The 14,724-nt window shown below is 40.6% G+C and overlaps 1 protein-coding gene across 1 annotated transcript in view; it reads right to left on the reverse strand.

Moving 5' to 3' along the window:
* PDK3 (pyruvate dehydrogenase kinase 3) overlaps positions 1-14,724 on the reverse strand; it is a 73,856-nt gene that overhangs the window by 25,199 nt on the left and 33,933 nt on the right. The window lies entirely within an intron of this gene.

Raw genomic sequence — 14,724 nt, forward strand, 5'->3', positions numbered from 1 at the left:
AGGGGGAAAAGATTTAGAAAAGAATTGATCAGTGTGGAAGCAGACAGTAAATTAGGATTGAATTTAAACACTGAACAAGAAAGTTAAGATTTAGAATTATACTAAACTTACATTTTTTTTCTAGGTAATAATTAAAAAAAAACCAAACCCGTTGCTGTGGAGTTGATTCCAACTCATAGCGACCCTATAGGACAGAGCAGAAGTGCTCTATAGGGTTTCCAAGGAGCAGCTGATGGATTCAAACTGCTGACCATTTGGTTAGCAGCTGTAGCTCTTAACCACTACATCACTGTCAAATATCTGTAGAATACTTTTTTTAAAGGAAAAAGAAAAAAAAAAAAAAAACAAGACGCACTCTTTCTCCTTCAGCTACAGCACCGAACAATGCTACTACATCTCCACCTAGTGACACGATAGCACAAAGCTGGCCGAGAACTTCCAAGGCTACTTTACTTAAATCAACAAATGCTAAAATCTAATAAGGATGCTTCATTAGCCATATACAAAACCAGTTAACACTCCAGACAATAACTCTTCTGCCTATAAACACCCTTAAAGGTGTTTAAACACTGCTCTTCCATTCATTATAAAACAGGGAAATAACTCAAACCGACTAAATGTGCTAGTTCCTCACAGTATTAGCTTGCCCAGTAGCATGAGATTCTAATAGTAGTGTTAAGAAAAAGCACTGTAAAAAGTGGAGGATGATGGAGCCTGGATAGAAACAGCCAACTCAAAGACCCAGTATGGTTCCTAAAAAAACATGTGAGTGAGAATTTTTTAAGTATCACTATAAATTACTTTTTTTTTTTTTTTTTATAAATTACAGTGTGTCAATGCTGCAATTAAAAATTGCATTACGATCCTTGAAAACCTCAAGACATCACAAAGCAGACTCACATACACCAACCAGTCAAAAACATTCTGGAGGCAGTAAATGGTAAAATCTATGTTCATATAATTTCTTACCTATAAATTCCCACTGTATGTCATAACACCTTGGTCACAATACATCATTCTTCTTACCTAAAACCTATACCACATGCGAACAACCAGGTTTTTTTTTTTGGCGGAGGGGGGGAGGCAGTAGACTCTCCCTCACCCCTCAAACCAAAGCAGACTGAGAAAGTGGGGAGGACAGAATATATAAGGGCAACCAATCTATAGGTTGACCAGAACCCTAAAACTTGTGGTCATGGGCAAAAAGATGGGATGAGGCAATTAAATTCATTTCGGGGGAATTTAGAATTGAGACACTCAGGATGATCCAGCAAGGAAGAAGTCAAAAAGACACATTGAGAGTTAACATAATCTAGGAAGGAGGGAGTGTCCATGACGGCCATCACCAAGCTGCAGCAGAGCCAGCCAGTCTACAGCTTAGAAGAGGAATGGAGCGGGCAGAGGGAGGCAGAGAGGCCATGACTTGGTAACCCCAGTTGCAAAGATACACAGAAAACCATCTTGTTTACCGTCTCCCAATTCCAGTTTCTACAAGCTCCAACTGTAAAATGCTTCCTGTCCTGAGATTATCATGGGACCTACTAGGACCTTTTGATAAATCTGTTTCTTGAACTAGCGTGAGTGGGTTTCTGTTACTCACAACCTGAGAGCACAAGAAGATGTTGTTTCTGAAGCAGAATAATGCCACACTCTCAGGATACCATCTGTACGCTATCGTGCTAAGCAATAATAGCACATAGGAACAACACAGGCAAGCTAATGTTGCTGTGAGAACTGACTTTTGTAACAAGTATTTAAGTTTGTACCTTTAAAATTATCTTACCACAGGATCTTCCATTTTATTTCCTGCTTTCTTACAAAGAAAGGAGGAAAAAGGGTCACAATGGAAGGCACCTCCCAGAGGATAATAGGAACAGCTCTGCAACACTAATTCCAGCATTCACGACCATGAGTCTATAATTTGCAGATGTGTAAAGGTAGACATTAAAGTGCTAAATAAGCAGCGAGGAAGCATGCTTCAGTGTTCTGCACGTTCAGTTTATGTTCTGCAGGATGCACCCCACCTTTACACATTTATACAACTGTCTAGTCAAAAATAAAAATATTGTCCCTATCCTTCTACATAAAAGTTCTTCTGTAGTGTCTCAACAGATCTAAGTATGAGATCACTATTAGTCCATCAAGGCTTCTCTGGGCTGTAAAACAAACACACACACACACACACACACACACACACACACACACACACACGTCATTTGGTCTGGACATTTGACTATATTGAAACCACGCAGAATCTTCACAACTGAGAAAATAAGACGCCGTCACTAAAAACCAGAACTCACACTCTCTCTACATCAAGCTTCCTAAAACAAAGAAAAGAAAATTGTTAGACATAGAGACGCTAAGTTAGAAAACTGAGAAATCTCAGAGGATATAGAGAGAAGGTAAAAGTCAGTGCAAGAATACCAACTGCTCTAAAGAGAAGGGAGCAGTAAGACTCCACCGGTAAAAGGGAAGAGGAGGTCCATTTCTTCCTCTCTTCAACAACACTTGAGGGGGATTGGTAAGAACAGCTGGTGAGGCCTAGGTCTTTTGAGAGACTTCGATTATTGTCTGTCTTAGTTACCTAGTGCTGATATAACAGAAATACCAAAGTAGCCAAATGCGTGGCTTTAACAACCAGTTTAGAAGGCTAGATGTCCAAATTCGGGGTGCTGGCTCTAGGGGAAGGCTTTCTCTGTCAGCTGGGGGAAGGTCCTTGTCTCTTTTCAGCTTCTGTTTCTTGGTTCCTTGGAGATCTCATGCGGCGTGGCATCCTATCTTCCCCCATCTCTGCTTGCTTCCTTCCTTTCTTTATCTTCTCTTCTATATCTTAAAACAGATCGATTTAAGATACACTCTAATACTGCCTCATTAACAAAGAAAACTCATTCCCAATGGCATTATAACTACAGGTATAGGGGTTAGGATTTATAACATATTTTTTCGGGACACAATTCAATCCGTAACACCGCCCCTGGGGCACTTGGGGATGGAGACTCCAGCACCTTTTAGGTAAAAGATATGGAAGAATTTTCAGGTCTCTTTTTTTTTTTTTTTTAACTGTGCTTTAGGTGAAAGTTTACAGAGCAAATTAGTTTCTCATTAAACAGTTCATACACAAATTGTTTTGTGACACTGGCTGCCAACCTCGTGATGTGTCAACAACTCTCCTCTTCTCCACCCCAGGTTCCCAGTTTCCATTTGTCCAGTTTTCCTGTTCCCTCCTGCCTTCTTATCTTTGCTTTTGGGCTGGTGTGCCCGATGGTCTTCTATAAATGAACTGAACTATGAAGCATGTTCCTCGCGTGTGTTATTGTTGGCCCTATAGACTTGTCTAATTTTTGGCTGAAGGGTGAACCTCAGGAGTGGCTTCAGTACTGAATTAAAAGGGTGTCTGAGAAAGGGCCACATGAACTAGAGACTTATATCATCCTGAGACCAGGAGAACTAGATGGTGCCCGGCCACAACCGATGACTGCCCTGACAGGGAGCACAACAGAGAACCCCTGAGGGAGCAGGAGAACAGTGGGATGCAGACCCCAAATTCTCATAAAAAGACCAGACTTAATGGTCTGACTGAGACTAGAGGAATCCCGGCGGCCATGGTCCCCAAACCTTCTGTTGGCCCAGGACAGGAACCATTCCCAAAGACAACTCAGCAGACATGGAAGGGACTGGACAATGGGTTGGAGAGAGATGCTGATGAGGAGTGAGCTACTTATATCAGGTGGACACTTGAGACTGTGTTGGCATCTCCTGTCTGGAGGGGAGATGGGAGGTTAGAGAGGGTTAGAAACTGGCAAAACGGTCACAAAAGGAGAGACTGGAAGGAGGGGGCGGGCTGACTCATTAGGGGGAGAGTAGATGTAGTAAGGTGTATATAAATTTATATGTGAGAGACTGACTTGATTTGTAAACTTTCACTTAAAGCACAATAAAAATTATTTTAAAAAAAGATAAAAATAAAAGGGTGGCTGGGGGCCATACTCTCAGGGTTTCTCCAGTCTCTGTCAGACCAGCAAGCCTGGTCTTTTTTTGTAAATCTGAATTTTGTTCTACATTTTCTCCACCTCTGTCTAGGACCCTCTATTGTGATCCCTGCCAGAGGAGTTGGTGGTGGTAACCGGGCACCATCTAGTTGTTCTGGGCTCAATTTGGTGGAGGTTATGGTAGTTGTGGTCCATTAGTCCTCTGAACTAATCTTTCCCTTGTGTCTTTGGTGTTCTTCATTCTCCTTTGCTCCAGCTGGGATCGGACTAGCAGATGTATCTTAGATGGCTGTTCGCAGATTTTTAAGACCCCAGACGCTACTCACCACAGTCAGACATAGAACATTTTTTTTACAGACTATAAACCCTAGTCGCTTGGTCTCTCAGGGCATTTGGATGTATCTGTGAAGCTTCTATAACTTTGCCCTGGTCAAGTTGTGCTGACTTCCCCAGTATTGTGTACTGTCTCACCCTTCACCAAAGTTACTACTTATCTACTATCTAGTTAGTATTTTTCCCTCACCAATACTTCTCTCTCTTGTAACCATCAAAGGTTGTTTCTTTCTGTGTGGAAACATTTTCATGTGTTTTTATAATAGTGGTCTCATAGAATTTTCAGGTCTTTTGACGTCTGGTGAACTCTGGTGTTGTCTGCCTTACTTTTTCTCTTAGTTTTATTTTAACCTAGAAAAAACTTCTGCTGGGGTATTCTGACAGAGAATTAAGAGTAGAACTCATAAGGAATGTCATGGATTGAATTGTGTCCCCCAAAAATATGTGTATCAATTTGGCTAGGCCATGATTTCCAGTACTGTATGATTGTCTGCTATTTTGTCATCTGATATGATTTCCCTACGTGTTGTAAATCCTGCCTCTATGATGTTAACGAGATGGATTAGCGGCAGTTATGTTGATGAGATCTACAAGATTAGATTGTATCTTAAGCCAATCTCTTTCGAAATATAAAAAAGAGAAACGAGCAGAGAGAAATGAGGACCTCATACCACCAAGAAAGCAGCGCTGGGAGCAGAGCACGTCCTTTGGACCCGGGCTTCCTGCACAGAGAAGCTCCTAGTCCAGGAGAAGACTGATGACAAGGACCTTCCTCCAGAGCTGACAGAAACAGAAAGCCTTCCCCTGGAGCTGTCACCCTGAATTTGGACTTCTAGCCTCCTAGACTGTCAGAGAATAAACTTCTGTCTGTTGAAGCCATCAACTTCTGGTATTTCTGTTAGGGCTAGATGACTAAGACAAGGAATGAAGCAGAAAGTTAGATATTTGCTTTACGCTACACAGAGGAAAAAGGAGACCTGTTGGCACAATGGTTAATTGCTCGGCTGCCAGCCAAAAGGTTGGTGGCTCAAACTCACCAATGCTTCCTTGGGAGAAAAGATCTGGCCATCAGCTCCTGTAAAGGTTACAGCCTAGGAAACACTTTGGGGCAGTTCTACTCTGACACATTGGGTTCTTTTGAGCCAAAAATTTACTCAATGGCACCTAACAACAACAGAGAGAAAAGAGATCTTGGTGTTTCTTTTTAGGTTGCCTAGCCCATTTCACCATGGTAGGGAAGGTAACTGATTTAGGCCCAATCCCCCAATGAAGAGTAAAGATTAGATAAACTTGGTGGGTAAACCATTTGAATATACAAATTATGAGCATAACAGATCAGACATGGGAAGAACTCCAAAGAAACTGATAAGGAAGGCAGGATAGGGGCTCCTACTGTCAGGCACTGGATTCTTCCAAGAAGATAGTATGTGATGGGCATCAGTGCCGGAGATGGGGAAATACACAAATATCAAGGATTTTGTAGAGACAAAGGTTTATGTACAATATTCAAATGAGCTGAACACTGATTTATACATTTGGTAAGAAATCAAATGTATAAAACAATATTCTCACTGTGTTATCAGAACAAGGAATTATTATTCTCTTCTCTCTTTTCCTACTTTTCTTAATTTTTTTTCCCAGTGGGCACTTTTATTATTTTGGAAGCATGGTATTCCCTCTCTTAACTGACCCAAATGGGAACAGGAGTTGGCTGATGAACAGAAATGTTGGATAAAGTGGGAAACTATACACTGTGATTACTACCATAAACATAAAGCAAATAATCTGAGAAGCTGGACTACATGAAGAAGAATGGGGCATCAGAACTGGAGGAAGACCCATTAACAACCTGTATTATGCAGATGACACAACCTTGCTTGCTGAAAGTGAAGAGGACTTGAAGCACTTACTGATGAAGATCAAAGACCACAGCCTTCGGTATGGATTACACCTCAACATAAAGAAAACAAAAATCCTCACAACTGGACCAATAAGCAACATCATGATAAATGCAGAAAAGGTTGAAATTGTCAAGGGTTTCATTTTACTTGGATCCACAATCAACACCCATGGAAGCAGCAGTCGATAAATCAAAAAATGCATTGCACTGGGCAAATCTGCTGCAAAGGACCTCTTTAAAGTGTTGAAAAACAAAGATGTCACCTTGAAGACCAAGGTATGCCTAACCAAAAAAAAAGCCGTGGTATTTTCTATCGCATCATACCCATGTGAAAGCTGGACAATGAATAAGGAAGACTGAAGAAGAACTGATGCCTTTGAATTGTGGTGTTGGCAAAGAACATTGAACACTGAATATACCATGGGCTGGCAAAAGAATGAACAAATCTGTCTTAGAAGAAGTGCAACCAGAATGCTTCTTAGAAGCGAGGATGGCAAGGCTGCGTTTTACATACTTTGGACAGGTTGTCAGGAGGGATCAGTCCCTGAAGAAGGATATCATGCTTGGTAAAGTACAGGGTCAGCAGAAAAAAGGAAGACCCTCAACGAGATGGACTGGCTGCAGCAATGGGCTCAAGCATAACAACGATTGTAAGGATGGAGCAAGACCCGGCAGTGTTTCATTCTGTTGTGCACAGCGTCACTATGAGTTGGAACCAACTTGAGGGCACCTAACAACAACAACCATAAACATTAACTTAAAATGCAGTTTATTCCTTTGTCACTATTTTCATATAAAGCCAAAGCCTCTTCTTTGAATATGGACCTGTTTGGAATTTCAGGTCCTCTTTCTTAGAGAAACAATATCACATGCATCTATGAACTTAAATGTCTATTTCCTTAAGGTGTAAAAAACTTAAAGATACTTGTGAAGCCAACTAAGTACTGATTCCTTCTAAGATTTTTACTGTGCTGCTCTGTAATCTAATAGTTATCTTGCTCACAGTAATTTGATTACACTTTTTAAGAGACTTTCATTGAGTCTTTCCAAAGCATGCAACTTGATTTTAATGGAAATAAGTCTCTTTTTGATACTCATATTTCTTCAGTTTACATAACATTTAAATAAATTAAGCAGTTACAACAGGTGATATAACTTACTTGAAAGGTTTGGGTACAAATAAGTGATCCTGAGTAATCATAGACCTCTCCAGGTAGAAGCAGAAGCACAAAAGCATTCTACAAAACATCTATGAATTAAGAATATTTAGTGTCCTGTGGGTACCAAACCAAAAAACCAAACCCACTGCCGTCGAGTCGATTCCAACTCATAGTGACCCTACAGGACAGAGTAGAACTGCCCCAAAGAATTTCCAAGGAGCTCCTGGTGGATTCAAACTGCCGACCTTTTGGTTAGCAGCCGTAGCACTTAACCACTACGCCGCCAGGGTTTCCCCTGTGGGTACCAATAAGTATGATTTACGAAGGGAATGAAGGCTGTCAGAAGAGTTGGCTACGTGGATGTTGCTTTACAGCATTTATGCACTGAGAATCTGAAGCCAACCTCCACTATTTTTTTTTCCTTGAGGGAAGAGACTGTTCAAAGATGAAAAACACTGCTTGAAGAATGCAGTGGGGAATGGAAAGTGTGCCAGCCTTTCCTCCTTATTCCATGAGTGTTGGGACAGCAGAGACACAGTATGTGTGTGCACACTGGAGAAAGTGGAATCTTGAGCGGTAGAGGATCACGGGGAGTGATTTTTACTGCATAAGGCTACACCTGGAACTCAGGCTTTATTTATGCCAAACAAGTGAGGAGTGAGTAAATAAAGATGTGGTAAACTTTGTTCACAGGACAACAGTGATTCCACTAGGTGTAAAGTAAAAAAGGGCAGGACAAAGTACGAAAATAAAGCTGTAGGCGAGTACAGGAAGAGGGAAGAGAATGGAGGGGATTTCACCCATGGTCCTAATTGTGAATAGAAAGGACAAAGAAAGCAGGAGGCTATGAGGTAGGCTGTAGGCATCAACTTCCAGGTTTTCTTCTTTCAAATATGTATTGAACTATTTTGCATATGTTCTTCGGCTCATTTTTGGTACCAAGTTCTGTAAGAGGAGTCATATAAAAGTATATAAGAGTAATTCCAAACCTTTAGTTACGTACACTCCATTAGACAGACCAACACAAGTACAATAACGAGAATACCAGGTAATACGTAATAAATACAACAAGAACGATATAGACAGTAACTGCCACAAAGCCACAGATTGTTTTGCCTTAATGGTCAAGTAGGTCACAGCAGAATCCTCCACAGACTCCGCTACTATCAGTGCTTCTTATCTCTGTGTGCTACGGAAGTAGTAACAGTTTCACTCATCTTTACAGTACCTCCTGTTATTTATCTGCTTGTTCTGATTCTTGGTTAAGATCTCCCTACAACTGGTGGAGATTTTATTTCTGAAGGAACAATGAGATGAAAAAATGTGTTATTTTTTAAAACTTTATTACAAGGAATTTCAAATAGATACAAAAGTAGGAAGCATAGCATGAATTCCCATGCCCATAACTTTCTCTCCCATTGCCATCAAGTTGATTCCGACTCACAGCGACCCTATAGGACAGAGCAGAACTGCCCCACAGGGACTCCCAGGAGCAACTGGTGGATTCGAACTGCCGACTTTTTGGTTAGCAGCCGAGCTCTTAACCACTGGGCCACCAGGGCTCTTACTCATAACTAACCTCAACAATTTTCATCATATTCCAAATCATTTTTACTTCCCTCTCTCTAATCCTGAAGCAAATCTCACACGTCATCTCATTTTGCCTGTATTTTAAAATGCCGTTCTAGAAGTTAGGACTGCTTTAAAAAAAAAAAAAAAAACCAACCACAATTACTAATATCATGCCTAAAAAAATGAACAATATTTCTTTAATGTCAAATAACCAGTGTTTAAAGACAAGGATGCCCACTCTCACCACTACTATTCAACATTGTATTGGAAGTCCCAGTCAGACTATTTTTTAAAATAAATACTCGGGAAGGAAGAAGTAAAACTACCCCTTTCGCAGATGACATGATCCCCTATATAGAAAACCAAAAAGATTCTACTACAAAGTTCCTAGAGATAATAAATGAATTCAGCAAAGTGGCAGGATACAAGGTCAACACACAAAAATCAGCCAAGCTTCTATACATCAGCAATGAACATTCAGAAAATGAAATTAAGGAGACAATTCCATTTACAATAGCATCTAAAAGAATAAAATACCTAAGAATAAATTTAGCCAGGGAAGTAAAAGAATTGTGCACTGAAAACTATAAAATATTACCTGAAGAAATTAAAGACGACCTAAATAAATGGAAAGACATCCTGTGTTCATGGATTAGAAATTTTTTTTTTAATTGTACATTAGATGAAGGTTTACAGGGAAATTTGTTTCTCATTAAACAATACACATATTGTTTTGTGACACTGGTTGCCAACCCCATGACATGTCAACATTCTCCCCTTCTCGACCCTGGGCTCCCTGTTACCAGCTTTCCTGTCCTCTCCAGTCTTCTCGTCCTTGTCCCTGGCCTGGTGCACCCATTTAGCTTCATTTTGGTTTATGGGCCTGTCTAATCTTTGACTGAAGGGTGAACCTCAGGAGTGACTTCTGTACTGAGTTAAAAGGGTAGGATTAGAAGATTCAATATTGTTAAGATGTCAGTACTACCCAGAGCAATCTACAGATTCAACACAAACCCATCAAAATTCCAACAGCCTTCTTTTTTTTTTTTTAAAGGAAAAAAAGGTACTTTATTGTCTCATAAAGTGGGAAAGTACAAGAGTAGATGGACTTCAGGTACGGGTGGAATCAGGCGCACAAACAGTGACATCAGGACCTGGTCTCTCTCCATCGCTCAGCTCCTCTCTCCTCTTTGGAGGCTTTTCACAAGGCTCCACAGGGGCAGCAAAGTGCTTTCCATGGTTCAAGAAGGAAGCCAGCTGGGCCCAACTCCAGTGAAAGAGGGAGCACCCTTTCTCTCCACAGATGACCCTAGATTGTGGCTCACAGGCTCTGACTGGACAATGTGTTCATCCTTGAACCAATCATGGCAGCCAGGTGATCATCATGGTCTGATTGGTGGGTTTGAGTCACATGGATCCTGTCTCTAGCTAACATTGTGGGTCAAGGCGAGGCCGGTTCCCCCAGAGAAAATCCAGGATACTGTAACTAGAAGAAGCAGAAATGGATTCTGGGAAGACCCTACAGTGTTCAGGGCTACTTCCCCAACAGACCGAGCTCTGTTGTTATGTGCCATGGAGTCTGACTCATAGCAGAAGGGAGGAATCGTGTAGTTTTTCTTCTTTGGATGAGTCCTGGGTGGTGCTAACTGAAAGCTTGAGTCCACCAAAAGGTGGCTTGGAAGAAAAGCCTTGCAATCTATTTCTGAAAACCCTACTGAGCATAGTTCTACTCTGACACACACAGGGGGTTGCCACGAGTCAGAGTGGACTCCGCAGTAACTGTTTTTCTTTTTTTTTTTAAATAATTTTTATTGTGCTTTAAGTGAAAGTTTACAAATCAAGTCAGTCTCTCACACAAAAACTTATATACACCTTGCTACATACTCCCAATTGCTCTCCCCTAATGAGAGCAATTGGGAGACAGCCCGCTCTCTCCCACCACTCTCTCTTTTCGTGTCCATTTCACCAGCTTCTAACCCCCTCCACCCTCTCATCTCCTCTCCAGGCAGGAGATGCCAACATAGTCTCAAGTGTCCACCTGATCCAAGAAGCTCACTCCTCACCAGCATCGCTCTCCAACCCATTGTCCAGTCCAATCCATGTCTGAAGAGTTGGCTTCAGGAATGGCTCCTGTCCTGGGCCAACAGAAGGTCTGGGGGCCATGATCACCTGGGTCCTTCCAGTCTCAGTCAGACCATTAAGTCTGGTCTTATGAGAATTTGGGGTCTGCATCCCACTGCTCTCCTGCTCCCTCAGGGGTTCTCTGTCCAACAGCCTTCTTTGCAGAAATGGAAAAACCAATCCTCAAATTTATATGGAACTGCAAGGGGCCCTGAAAAGCCAAAGCAATCTTGAAAAAGAACAAAGTAGGGGGATTCACATTTCCTGATTTCAAAGCATACTATAAAGCTACAGTAATCAAAACAGTATGGTACTGGTATAATGGCAGGATTATAGACCAATAGAATAGAATTCAGAGTCCAGAAATAAACCCATACATTTATGGTTAATTGATTTTTGATAAGGGTGCTAAGTCCATCTGTCATGAATTGTGTCCCCCAAAAATATCTGTCAACTTGGCGAGGTCATGATTCCCAGTATTGTATGATTGTCTACCGTTTTGTCATCTGACGTAATTTCCCTATATACTGTAAATTCTATCACTATAATGTTAATGAGATGGATTAGTGGCAATTATATTGATGAGGTCTACAAGATTAGATAGTATCTTAAGCCAATCTCTTTTGAGATATAAAAGAGAGAAGCAAGCAGAGAGACAGGGGGACCTCATACCACCAAGAAGCAAGAGCCAGGAGAATAGCGTGTCCTTTGGACCTGGGGTCCCTGCATTAAGAAGCTCCTGGTCCAGGGGAAGACTGATGACAAGGACTTTCCTCCACAGTCGACAGAGAGAAAGCCTTCCCCTGGAGCTGATGGCCTGAATTTGGACTTTTAGCCTACTAGGCTGTGAGAGAGCAAATTTCTCTTTGTTAAAGCCATCACTTGTGGTAGTTCTGTTATAGCAGCACCAGATGACTAAGATACCATCCAATGGGGGAAAGAAGAGTCTCTTAACAAATGGTGCTAGGACAACTGGACTTCCAAATGCAAAAGGATGAAGCTGGACCCTCACCACATACCTCACACCATACACAAAAATTAACTCAAAATGGATCAAGGACCTAAATGTAAAAACTAAAACCATAAAACTCCTAGAAGAAAACACAGGAGTAATGCTTTGGGACCTAGGTTTAAAGAACTGATTCTTAGATGACACCAAAAGGAAGAGCAGCAAAAGACAAAAGAGAAAATTGGACTTGACAGAAATTAGAACTTTTTGTGCACCAAAGGACTTTATCAATAAAATGAAGAGACAACCTACAGACTGGGTCAAATTTGGGAGAATCATGTATCAGATAAGGGTTTAATATCCAGAATATATAAAGAACTCCTACAACTTAGCAACAAAAAGAAACCCAATCAAAAAATGAGAAAAAGACCTGAATAGACATTTCATCAAAGAAGGTATACAAAAGCCAACAATCACAGGAAAAGATGCTCAGTGCCATGCGTCATTCAAAAATAAAAAATAACCCGTTGCTGTCGGGTCGATTCCAACTCATAGCGACCCTATAAAACAGAGCAGAGCTGCTCCATACAGTTTCCAAGGAGCACCTGGTGGATCTGAACTGCCAACCTTTTGGTTAGCAGCCGTAGCTCTTAACCACTACGCCATCATGAGTCATTAGGGATATGCAAATCAAACCACAATGAGATATCAGAAAAACAGAAAACAACAAGTGTTGGCAAGGATATGGAGAAATTGGAACCCTCATGCATTGCCGGTGGAATTGTAAAATGGTACAGCCATTGTGGAAAACAGTTTGGCAGCTCATCAAAAAGTTTTCTTTTTTTTTTTTTGGTTTAAATTATATGACCCAGCAATTCCATTCCTAGGCATATATAAGAAAGAAACGAAAGGAGAAACGCAAACATTTACTTGTACACCAATGTTTACTGCAGCACTATTCACAATAGCCAAAAGGTGTTTACATCCTAAATGCTCATCAACAGATGAATGAACAAAATGTGGTATATCCACACAATGGAATATTATTCAGCATAAAGTGAAATGAAGTCCTGATACATGCCACAAAATGGATGAACCTTGCAAATATTATACTAAGTGAAATAAGCCAGTCACAAAGGAACAAATATTCTATGATCTCACTTATATGAAATATCTAGAATTTGGCAAATGCATAGACACCAAAGTTTATCAGTGGTTACCAGAGGTGGGAGGGAGGGCAAGGGGGAATCATTGCCTAGGGGGCACCGAGTTTCTGTTAATGGTGATAGAACCATTTGGGAACAGTGGTGATGGCTGTACAATATGATGAATATAATTAATGCCACTGAATTCTACATGTAAAAAAATGTTGAAATGACAAATGTTTTGTTACATATATTTTTAATCACAATTTTAAAAACGCAGTGTTCAAATTTTCAATTGTTTTATACATGTCCTAAATGGCTTTGTAAAATAATTTACAATTTAAGCCAGAAACAAAAGTAAAGGCATCAACCTATTATAATCAATGGTATAAAAGCGAAGCAAAATGACTTGCACAAGGCCTAAAGACCACCGTTAGTAAACTCCTCTACAGCTCTTACTATGTGCTAGCATTGCTTTAGGGGTTCTATCTGGTTACTCATATAACCCTATGATATAGGTGAAATAACCAATAGCACCATTTTACAGATGAGGAAACTGAGGCACAAAGGTTACATAACATGCCCAAGGTCACCCAGCTAACCCAATGTCCCTCAGCTGATGAATGGATAAATAAAATTTGGTGTATCCACACAATGGAATATCATCCAGCAACAAAAAGGAATGAACTACTAATACATTCTACAACATGGATGAACCTTGAAAACATCACGCTAAGTGAAAGAAGCCAGTTGTAAAACACCACATATTGTAAGATTGCATCGAAAGTTCCAGGATAGGCAAATCTAGAAACAGAATGTAGATTAGTGGTTGGCAGGGGATGGAAGGGGACGGGGAAATGGGGGGCAAGGGTGAAAGGATACAGGGTTTAATTGGAGGTGATGAAAATATTCTAAAATTGACTGTGGTGATGGTTGCACAACTCTGTGATTATACTAAAAACTATTGACTTGTATACTTTAAACGGGCAAATTGTATGTTATGTGAATTATATCTCAATAAAACTGTTTTTGTAAAAAAGTAAATTATCAAAAGGTTTAAACGAAGGAATATTTCTCAGTCACGTACCATACTAAGTTCTATGATAATTACCAAGCAAGTGTTTAAGACACAAACCTTGACCTCAAACTGCTTAGAGTTAAAGAAAAAAGGCACACGTAAAATATATAACATAGAATAACACACTTTAGTCTTATGACTTTGTGCTTTTTTCTCTAAAGGGTAGTCGACTGTCTGAACCAAGTTTTCTTATTCATAAAAGCCATTAGGCTAGTGCCTAATGAACATGCTCTTTACTGTACGACTGATCCTGCTCTCCTGCCCACCCTGGAGGCAGACAGGGGTTATGATCAACTACAGGGTTAGCTTGTACGAGGGCAACTTACAGAATGCTTACAGAGCTGAGGCTGGGCCTATTCACCTTATAACTGAAAGAATTCGGGTAAATGTTTTCTAACTAAAGAGGCCACGACAGCTTGACAATCCTAGGCAAAGCTAAGGTATGGGTCCTCCTCCCTGGGATTAGCAATGCCC

This window comes from Elephas maximus, chromosome X (assembly GCF_024166365.1).
Source record: "Elephas maximus indicus isolate mEleMax1 chromosome X, mEleMax1 primary haplotype, whole genome shotgun sequence".
NCBI classification, from domain to species: domain Eukaryota; kingdom Metazoa; phylum Chordata; class Mammalia; order Proboscidea; family Elephantidae; genus Elephas; species Elephas maximus.